The sequence below is a fragment of the Triticum aestivum genome, chromosome 5A (genome assembly GCF_018294505.1).
Source record: "Triticum aestivum cultivar Chinese Spring chromosome 5A, IWGSC CS RefSeq v2.1, whole genome shotgun sequence".
Lineage (NCBI taxonomy): Eukaryota > Viridiplantae > Streptophyta > Magnoliopsida > Poales > Poaceae > Triticum > Triticum aestivum.
This window is the reverse complement of record NC_057806.1, coordinates 603,644,028-603,655,361: the sequence shown is the minus strand read 5'-3', so window position 1 is coordinate 603,655,361 and position 11,334 is coordinate 603,644,028.

The following is an 11,334-nucleotide window of genomic DNA, read 5'->3' as shown; positions in this document are numbered from 1 at the left end:
AGAGAGAGAAAGGGAAACGAAGAACAGAGCACAGCGCACGGGCGAACGGGTGCTTATCCGCACCTTTTCGGCCTAGACCTGGCTGAAAACGGCTTCGGTCGAAGCCTGGCCGAAAAGGCCAGCTTCGGTCACCGGTGGGCCGAAAACAGCCCAGTTCGGCCGCCTAGCAGCCGAAGCTACTATTTTCGGCCGGGCCCCTGCCAACAGCGAGTTTTCGGCCCAAGCGCGGCCGAAAAGCCTACTTCGGCCATGGCCTAGCCGAAAACTCCCTTTTCGGCCCACTCCTGGCCGACGGGCTACTAGTTTTGCGTTTTTTTCATTCTACGCTATAGTTTCCGAAATTGCTACAAAAAACATGATAGTTTTGAAAAAAATCATACATATGTAGCATAAAAAGATCTACACATATTGTTCATCCAGCCATGGTTTCTAGTGATGCATACCACAACATGGTGGATACAAAAGAAAAAGAAAATAAAGGACAAGGTTGTTTGAAGCCTACATAATTCCATCTGATCCCAATGTTTTACTGACATAAATGTGGTAGGAAGAAACAAACACGATGGGCGAGACACAAAATGAGGAATCATCTTCATGCCACTGAAAAACACACCAACACTGATCTTCATTTATCTATGATCTCCTTGTGCACGTCAAGAGAGTAGATCATGTTTAGTGGGTGAGGACAAAAGCTTTCCCACGATTGACCGGAAAACCAGGAACCAGTCAACGAAAACAAACAAAAATCCGGTTGAAGGAACCTTCTAGAAGTCGGTTTCTATAAGATAGAAGCAAACAAAAAACAAATAGAAACCGAACCGGGAAAAGAAAATAGATGGAAAGTGGGATAGTTCTTTGGGCCCGTGGGAATTTTGGTCTCAAAAAAAATGCATCACATTTTTTCTCTTCCTTTTTTTTTCAAGTGATCACGACACCTCGTATACATAGACCTATGCAACGAACCAGCGATGTACACGTACCTGTATAAACTTTTAGCTTGCCCTACGGGGTGCTCTACTAGTGCCTCCATCTCTTATATATACACGAGACTCCTGCTCTTGCTGCATCCCCGTCCATCCCTTATTCGATTTATAGTTATTTACTCGTCTACCATATATCTATGAGGGAAGAGTGTGTAGGAAGGAGTTAAATAGATCACTTTCCAACCAATTATGTAAGCATTGGCACTGAGGTCTACACCATGCCATGAGTTCTCGTTTCCTTACATTGACCCCCCTTTGAAATAGATCACCTTCCAACCAATTACTAAGACCCGCAGGGAGCCCCCCGAGCTCGCCGTCGCAGGAGTGGCATCGGACTGATCGTAAGCCCCCCCCTCTCCTCCCCTCCCCTCCCGCGGCGCGCCCGCGCGCACTCGGGGGCTCCCTGCGGCCGCGGCCCTCGGCCCCGCCTCCCTCCCCTTCCCCCCGCCGTCGCCGGCGAGCTCCGTCGGGCAAAGCCTGGGGGGCGCAGCGGCGGCGGGGCCCTCCTTCCCCGTCCTCTTGGGGGCGCCGGCGCGGGGCGGCTCCTTCAAGCGGCGGCGCTGGACGTCCGCGGGATCCAGCGGCGCGGTGGCTGTTTCGCGGGGCGGCGGGGTGATCTGCTGGTGGCGGCGCTCCGGCGGCCCTGGTTCTGCGTGCGGGGCGGCTGCGGTGCTCCCGTCTCGGGAGGTGGTGCGCGACCGGTCTCTTGCCGGATTCGGCGGATCTGGCATTAGGGACCGGCCGGCGGCGCCTGGCTCCGGTGGTGCGTGCCCAACGGCTCCGGCGCTTGGAGCTCGCCGGGCGACGTGGGTAGGGCAGCGGCTGGGCGTGGCCGTTGCTCCGGCCGTGGGCGGCGGCAGGGGTAGGTCTCGGTGGTGGCCTACCGGTGTCGTGGCGGCTTCACGGTAGCTTGATGGATCTGCCCGCGGCAACGGCCGGCTTCTCTGGCGTCGGTTTGTCTGCGTTCAGGCCGTCTCGACCTTCACCCCATCTCCTCGTCGCCCAGGCGCTACCCCCATCAATGGGCTGGTCCTCTCCCAGCTGCGGTCCACCGCTCGTCTCGCGCCCGATGTCGCAGGACCGAGCTCGTCTCGCGCACAATGCAGCAGGACTGAGCTCGTCTCGCGCACGGTGCAGCAGGACTGACCTCGTCCCCCTCTCGGTGTTGCAGGACCGAGCTCGTCTCGCGCTTGGGGCAGCAGGATGGGTCGGTGGATGCCAGTTCTGGCCGACCCTTTGTGTCTCTACGCTGGGGGTTGCCCAGGGGCGCGAAAGGTGGGACCTTTCCGCTCATCCCTTTCGTTGGGGTGCGGCGGGTCTTGGGTGAGGTGGTGTCGAGGTCTTGGATGCTGGGGCGGCGGCCCTGGTGGTGGTTGCGCAGTGCTCTTGGGCAGAGCCCGTGCCTTGGTGCTGCCCGGTCACCATGGTCGTGTGGGCGGCATGGTTGCCGGGGTGTGGCGTTCCGTGGCGGTGAATATTGGCCGAGGTGAAAACCTGCTCTATCTTCATATGGACCGGCGGCGGCGAAGATCGTTCCCTTCTTGAAGGCGTCATCGCGGCTCTCATTGCCCGTCATGCGGCTCCGGGGGAAACTCTGATCCTTGGATCGGGCGGTGGCGGCGCTCCGGCGTCGTATCCTTCCTGAAGGCGCCGCCTTGGAGCGTATGCAGGGGCGGATCCAGAACAAAAATGTCCCGGTGTCCACATGTATACAAGGATAGACACCAAACAATAGTATGCACTCCATTCCTTTATATATGAGTTTTTAGAAAAATATATCAATATCCACATTACGAAATTCATATCATTTGATCCTTCAAGAAGATAGTTCCGTATTTTATTTATTAGGTTTTGTAGATGTTGTTATTTTATTCTATAATTTTGGTCAAACATTCGAATGGTTGACTTGCACGGAAATCAATACACCTTATATCTGAAATCAATACACCTTATATTCTGAAATCAATACACCTTATATTTAAGAAACATTTCCATATTCTCATGTTAATAATTATTATTGTGTTAGCAAAAATGTATGAGTTACATTATTTGTGTTTGCATATGCAAGAATAGAAACAATAAACAAAACATATTTTTTTTGTCAGAAATAAACAGAACATATTGATTGAACAATACGATTAGGGAGTTAAACTTACTCAACATTGTGATTTGCCGTTCTTGCTGAAATAATACTCCCATGGTTAGATGTGAATCGCAGCGAGTTGTTCTCAATTATAATACCTTTAAATTCTAAAACCCTAGCCATACAATTAAAAAACAGAAATTTGAGAAATTAAAATTCCTACACACAGTTGAGATTTCAGATTTGAGAGAGATCGGCAATTACTAAGTGCAGAGTTGAGAGGTACCTGAAATTTCCAACAATCTCTCGGTGGGCGAGGTAGAGGCAGCCGGCTAGCGATGCTTGAACGCTTCAATGGACAACCAGGACGAACCAGCGACTGGCCGCACGACTGGCAGCGCGGCGGCGGAGGAGGGCCGAGGACCGAGAAGCCGAAGGGATGAGCAACAGAATAGGCGCACGCACAGGCGTATTGGGGATTAATTAATTAGATCGATAGCTTTTTCTCAACAGGCGCATGGACAGGGATCGATTAATCGATCGATCTGGAGTGGGCATTTACCTAGATGGGCTGCTATGCCTGCCTTGTGTTCGTGTATCGGTGGGCTGGCCGGTGTCCAGGTCAAAAGGTTACCGATGTCCAGCCCAAAAATCTGTACCATGCATAAGGTGAATACGAGTTTTACCCGGTGCCAGTGACACCGGAAGAGACAACGTGCCTCTGCCCCTGAGCGTATGGTTCGTTATATGTAGCTTCATCTTTTCAGGGCGGTAGTGCTAGGAGTGGTGTTGCCGCGCTCAGCGCCTATGTATCCTGTTCTGGGTGTGTGCGTGTGTTGCGGTGGCGTAGCGTGTGTTTGTATTGAATGCTTGTGGTTTGATGCTTTATATATAAAGCGGAGCGAAAGCCTTTTTCGATAAATGAGTGGCATCAGGAAGAGATACATGGTGCATGCTCTTACCGCACCAATGTGTCGTGAGGCATCATCTAGACCCTCTTCATGTAGTCGAACAAAGAAGATACTACTCTGTACAACGATGAGGTACACAATTATAAACTCAAGATAGGAAATCAACTATGCGTCCAGCGTCACTGCCACTTATGTTCGTCGGGTTGCGACACTCTGGTCTGACTTCCCGATGTGGACCGCATCTCGTTGGCATCCTACTATTAGCAAGTCTCAAAATCGTATATAGTGCAGGAACACTGAATGGCCGTCTTTTAGATATGCGTGCTTCCTGGAAATCAGCTTCAAGCGTTTTTGTACACTTGAGACTTTTATTCACTGGCCTGGCATTTCCGATAAATGTTCACTAGACTTGCTAGATTGCAGAATTTGAGTTTCCTTTACTGGTTCAAGTTAAGAAGATGTGTCTGGGTGAATTAGTTGTCCCTTTGCAAAACCAATTATAAATTTATCCTTTTTTAGAGGTATAACTATAAATTTGTTGTAACAATACAGGGTACCCAAGTAGACGAAGAATGTCCATGGGCTAAACTGACCAATCACAATATTAAACTGTAAACAAATTGAAAAACAAACATTTGGGCATCATTTTTTTTATATCCACGGCTGAGCATAGAGAAGACCATAAGTGCATATAATAGTGTAGGTTTTTTATTGTCCTTTCTGGAATACTATTAGGAATGATTTCCTAATTTTGTAACAAAAATTTGCATCTCAGATATTATTGTGAACACTTTGGCTAATTCACATCTAGATGATTTTTACTTATGTCACATCTAACTTGCCTACCGTATGATCAAGGCTGTAGGATTCGTGCAAACTGTTTTTTTTGTCCCGTGTCGCAGTGTCCCTCGCGCTGGGAACGAGTCGCTTTGTTTGTGTCAAGCCGGTGGCAGTTTTCCTGTTGTACGTGCCTGCTGGTGTGGAATGGGGCGGTTATTTCATATGGGCTCCAAGTAATTTTTTTTTTCAAGCATGTGTATGATATGGATGTAGCATTCAAAGAGTTGATTCTCAAAAAAAAAAAACCCAAAGAGTTAAGCTTTCATACATATTCTCCTTGAGCCTTCTTCTCTAGTTTCTCATTGTGTTTATTCTTCTTTTTTTTGCTTTTTTGTTTTTGTTTTTTTAATTTGAAATTTATGATATTTTTTGTAATTCAATTTCTTCTCCTTTTAATTTTTATTTTTTCCATTTCCCAATTTGTGATATTTTTAGTACGTGAACACTTTTTGAAGTGTGCGGACACTTATTAAAGTACATGCAACATTTGTGAATGATTTTTTTAATTTTGTAAATTCATCAACATTTTAAAAATATTTGAACACTTTAACAATGTCTCATCTAAGTTGTGTTATGTCTGATCTATTTGTTGTATTTTTTGGGTCCAAATTTGATCCCACTTTGTTTTGTTGCGCGTGCCCCGAGTCAATGCGATGTCCCATTGTCGACCATTTTTGTTAGGTCCATTTTTTGTTTTTTCCTGATCAGTTTTGATGGTATTTTTTTCTCGTTTGTTATTTGCCTGCTTTGTAGAGCGAAATAAACATGGTGCTTTGCTTGCTGCCTCTTTTATCATTTTCATTCTGCAGCTGCTTTGCCTCCTTGTATTTTTCTCTTTGTTTTCCATTAATTCAACACCTCTTATGTGCGGCCGTTTTTTGTTGTTTTTGCCTTGGTTACAGGTCCACCCTCAATTTGCAACTGGACCAATCATTTTTTCGCCTTAGTTGCAAGTCCAGTATTAATTCACAACTGTACCCAACCTTTTTTTTCTTCAGTTGCAAGTTCACCTTCGACTCGCAATCGGGCTTGATGTTTCCTTTGTATCGGAACTTAGCCCAAAAAAAATTTGGTGTCAGTTGCAAGTCCAACCTCAACTTGCAACTCGGTTAGATTTTTTTTCCGCCTCAGATGCAAGTCCAACATCGACTAGCAACCATGGGCTGATTTTTTGGTCCCAGATGCAAGTCAATCACCGACTCACAACTAGGGGTATTTGTGTTTGTCGAGGATCCCCAGTTGCATATTGACCATCGACTCGAAACTAGGGTAGTGTGTGTTTGTCGAGGGTCCGCAGTTGCATGTTGACCATCGACTCGCAACTAGGGTGTGTGTGTGTGTGTGTGTTTGTCGAGGGTCCCCCGTTGCAAGCCAACAGTCGACTCACAACTAGAGGATGTGTGTGTTTGTCGAGGGTTCCCAGTTGCAAGTCGACCATCACCTCGCAACTATGGGGGGTGTTTGTTTGGGCCCCCAGTTGCAAGCTGACAATCGACTCGCAACTAGGGGGTGTGTATGTTTGTCACGGCCCCAGTTGCAAGCCGACCATTGACTCGCAACTAGATGTATTTGTGTGTTTACCGAGGTCCCTAGTTGCATGTCAACCATCGCCTCGCAACTAAGGGTGTGTGTGTTTGTCGAGGGCTCCCAATTGCAAGCCAACCATTGACTCGCAATTGGGGGGAGGGGAGAGGAGTGTCTTTCTATGGGTCCAGTTGCAAGTCAACCATCGACTCCAACTAAGGGTGTGTGTGTTTGTTGGGTCCCCCAGTTGCATGTCAACCATCGACTTGCAACCAAGTGGGGGTGTGCGTTTGTTTGGCCCACCAGTTGCAAGCTAACCATGGACTCGCAACTAAGGGTGTGTGTGTGTGTTTGTTTGTTTGGGCCCGCAGTTGCATGTCAACCATCGACCCGCAACTATGTGTGTGTGTGTGTGTGTTGGGGCCCCCTAGTTGCAAGCCGACCATCGACTCGCAACTAGGGATGTGTGTGTGTGTTTGTCGAGAGTCCCTAGTTGCATGTCAACCATCGACTTGTAACTAGGGGTGTGTGTGTGTTTATCGGTGCCCCCAGTTGCAGGTCGAGCATCGACTCGCAACTAAGGGTGCTTTTGTGTGTTTGTCTAGAGTCCCTAGTTGCATGTTGATTATCAACTCGCGACTAGGGGGTGTGTGTTTGTTGAGGGTCCCTAGTTGCAAGTCGACCATCGACTCGCAACTAGAGGTGTATGTGTTTGTCGAGGGTCCACAACTGCATCTCCACCATCGACTCGCAACTAGGAGTGTGTGTGCTTGTCTAGGGTCCCCAATTGCATGTCAACTATCGACTTGCAACTAAGGGTGCTTGTGTTTGTCGAGGGGCCCTCATTTGCAAGCCGACCATTGACACAACAACTAAGGGTGTGAGTGTTTTGTCGTGGCCCCAGTTGCAAGCTGACCATCAACTCACAACTATGTGTGTGTGTGTGTGTGTTTTTTTTTGTCGAGGGTCCCCAGTTGCATGTCGACCATCGACTCGCAACTAAGCGTGTGTCCTTGGCCCCTAGCTGCAAGCCGACTATCGACTCGCAACTAGGGGTGTATGTGTTTGCAAGTGTCCCCAATTTCATGTCCACCATTGAATCACAGCTAGGAGTGTGTGTGTTTATCGAGGGTCCCTAATTGCATGTCGACCATCGACTCGCAACTAAGGGTGTGTGCTTGGCCCCCAGCTGCAAGCCGACCATCGACTCGCAACTAGGGGTTTTTGTGTTTGTCAAGGGTCCCTAGTTGCAAGCCGACCATCGACTCGTAACTAGGGATGTGTGTACTTTTCTAAAAAAGTTTAACTTTTATTGAAAAGAGTGCATTTTCAAAAAATGTTCACGTTTTCAGAAAATGTTCGGAAGTTTGAAAATAATGTTCTTATATTTCAAAACATTATTCTCAATAGCAAAAAATGTTCTCGACAACTATTTTTCTCGATTACAAATGAAAATTTTGAAGAAATGTTGGCGAAGTTCTAAAACTGTTTCGATCGGCCGCTTGAGATAGGTATTCAGATATTCACGGTGATTAGATACATGAGCGCCTAACAACGTGTGTGTGACGGTAAGATGTTTTTGTGTTGAATCCGTGCGGCCGCTCTTGTTTTTTTTTTTTGACTTTTCCAGCGTTGCACTGTCGACCATCGTGTGGAATTCGTGTGGCCGGCTCAGCCGGAGGTTCCTTGCGCGTCACACGGCCCGCGGCGCGGGGCACCTCACAAAATAAACAAACAAAAAAGAAATCAAACAAACAAACAAGGCCCAACCTTTGGAGTGACGAGGCACGAAGGGAGGAAGCGCGGGTGACAGCGAGGAGAGAACAAACGGATAGATCAGGAAAGCCACAAAGAGGGTGACATTATCTTAGATGTGACATAATTATGTCATATCTAGATATGTCCTAGACAAACCTTATTGTGAATCCAGTGCAGCTAAATGTTGAGTAATGAAATCCTTCCTCATAGTCTTCGGAGTTCTTATAAAATTGGACTAATTAATAGGGTGATATCCAGGAAAATAATTATATATGTTCCAAGAAAAATATATGATTGCATCAAACCTAAATTAAACGATACGGGAGAGATTTTTTGGGAAAGTGGGGAAAATGGTGGTGGTTGTGCTGCCGACTGGCGAGCCAGGGGAGGAGTAGGCGGGCGTCGCGCACGTCCGTTTCATGTCCGTGCTGATGCAAATGAGGCCCAAATTTAGGCTGGGAATGGGTCGCCTGAAAAACGGACGCGTGTCCTTTTTGATCGGCGCGTTAGATTGACTTTTGTGTCCGTTTTAACCCAAACGAACGCGCGCGGGTGAAATAGGTCGACGTGCTAGAGTTGCTCTAAGCTTCATAGGTATTAAAATATGAAAATCCTGGGCTGGGCATGACCCAGTTTAGCACCAACTAAACTCTGCCCTTAGTTGCAGGGAGAACCCAGCTGGAGCGAGTTATATTACTTCCAGTATGGGTGGTGATTTAGTGTGTCACATAGTTGCTTGTTGCTTTTCTTGTATTTTATTATTTGCAATGACCTCGGAAACTTTGTTACAATAGGTTGTCTACATTACTAGGTGTTAGAGTTTTATATACTACTAGAACATGAAGGCGCGCGTTGCCGCGCCCGTTCATTTTTGTTAATGAACCGTCGAAAGGGAAATTCAACTGAGAATAATGAATAACTAATAATCAATAAGTCGGCAGCTGCGGTTGTGGCAACTTAGCGAAAGTTCCATCTCAACATTGAAAGTAACGACCCCGAATCAACAACCACAAAGTTTTGAAAAAGTTATGATGTGCACTGAAGAGTGGTGCATTCAGTGCGCCCGGCCTCAGTTTATATATTCGAAACCTCAGACAAATCTAAAAACAAAATTTGCATGTTGATAATCATCTATCTACCATGATTCATGTTTTCTAATTTAAATTTGAAAATCATACCAAGGAAAAAAATTCCCTATATGAATAGTCGTTAATTACCAATGGGTCATGAATTCGCGTTAGTTCATCAACACTAAATTCGTCAGTTTTGCTTTTCAGGTTGTGTTTTGAATTTAGATTTGCAGAACATCGAATAGAGGGTGTTCCTATGTACGCTATATTTGTTTTTTTAGTTTGTAGTATATAAACTCCCAGATCGCCGGACACATTCTCACATCACCGAGTACTAACGAATTACCAGAGTATGCAGGGCCAGGATATAGCGACATATGCGGGAATTAGCGGGCCACTAAAGTGAGTGCACCAGCCCAACGCATAATTCCGGCCCGATCAACAATAGCAGGCCTAGATAGTTCCCTGCAGCAGCGGCCCAAGAGATAAACGAAGACGTTCATGAGAACGTACGATGGATGATGGATCGGACGGTTAGTTACGGCAAAGCGCTGTGAGGGCTCCTAGGTGGCTCCATTTTACTGTTTCTCAATTTTAAGGCATCTCTAACGCTATTCCCTAAAACAAACACATTCATCCACGGACCGTATTCGGACATATCCGCGGACATGATATGATAACCAGCCATCCAACCATGCCCCTTAAATGGCACAAAATGCAAACAACATAGGTTGGCCAGACGGACCTAGAGGTCAAAGCACATAGGTTTTTAGGACATGTGGTCCAAATGGCAGTGGGCTAAACGGATTACCCGTTGTGTTCTGTTTTCCGCAAAGCTTCTCTAAATTTGCTTTCGGTTTTTAGAAAAAACACACATACGGACTGGTCTGCGCATGTTTAGAGAAACGTGTTGGATGATTGTAAGTGTCCGGACCGCATGGTCCAGACTTTTACGGAGGCTTTGAAGGCTTTGAGGTACTGCCTTGGAGACGCCCTTATGACTTGCATCCAACTTCACAAGATAGTGCGTGCATCTTCATAGAGGTACATCATGTTATGATGTCTATCTTCCACCGTGAGGGACACAGCCATCATTCCATTAGTCAATGGCCACATGCGCCCCTTGGTAATCACATGGCATAATAATTCAAGGTGCCAACACCATCTCGTGACAAGTGTCGTCTTCGTCTTTGTATGCCTCCATCTCCTATATATGAGACCGGTGTTCCTGCTGCATCCCCATCCATTTCTTATCCGGTTACTACTTTTTGTACTCGCCTGCCATATCTCTATGAGAGGGCGCGTGTAGGAAGGAGTTAAATATAACATTTTCCATCCAATTAATTAAGCCTTGAAACTAAGGCCTAGACCATGGCAGACGTCCTTAATTTCTTACATTGAATCCCCTTGGTAATGAGTGGCATCAGGAAGAGATACATGTTGCATGCCATTACCGCACCAATGTGTCATGTGGCATCAACAAGGTTCGTTGTGTGTGGTTTAACTGACAACGTACTCTCCAGTACAAAGTCAAACCGCACAATTATGGACCCAGTATAGGAAATGGATCGTGTGTCCAGTGTCATTATGACGATCGTTGGCTGGGTTGCAACCATCTCTGGTAACTTTGAGGGCATGAGGAATGCATCTTGTCGTCATCTGGCATGAAGCTAGTCTCAGAATCCTATAATGCAGGAGCACTTATCGGCCAATGCATTCTTCATGGAAATCTAAACACTGCTCCAAGGTGTTTTTACACTTACTTCTTTTACTAGCCTGGCTAGATTGTAATTTAAGACCCGAGTTTCCTTTTTTTTAGCCTTAGGCCTAAGTCTCTTTCACCAGTCTAAACTAACAAGATTGATGCGGCTTAGTTGTCCCTTCTCGGCAAAAGGTAAGAAGTTTGAACAATATCTGAACCTTTGCAGAGGAAGAATATTCAAAGAACTAAAACTGGCCAACTGTAAAGAACCAAACTCTCCAGAAGTTGAACATCAACTATTAGGTCAAAAATATGAACGCGAATGGTTAATCACAGAAGCTGATAAGCGCATAATGATATTGTATGTTCTTTACTGGGAAGAAAAGAAAACTAGAAATTAGTATTATGTTAATGGAAAATTCTAATTGTTTCAGAGAACATTGTGAGCAATCCGATGTGGCCA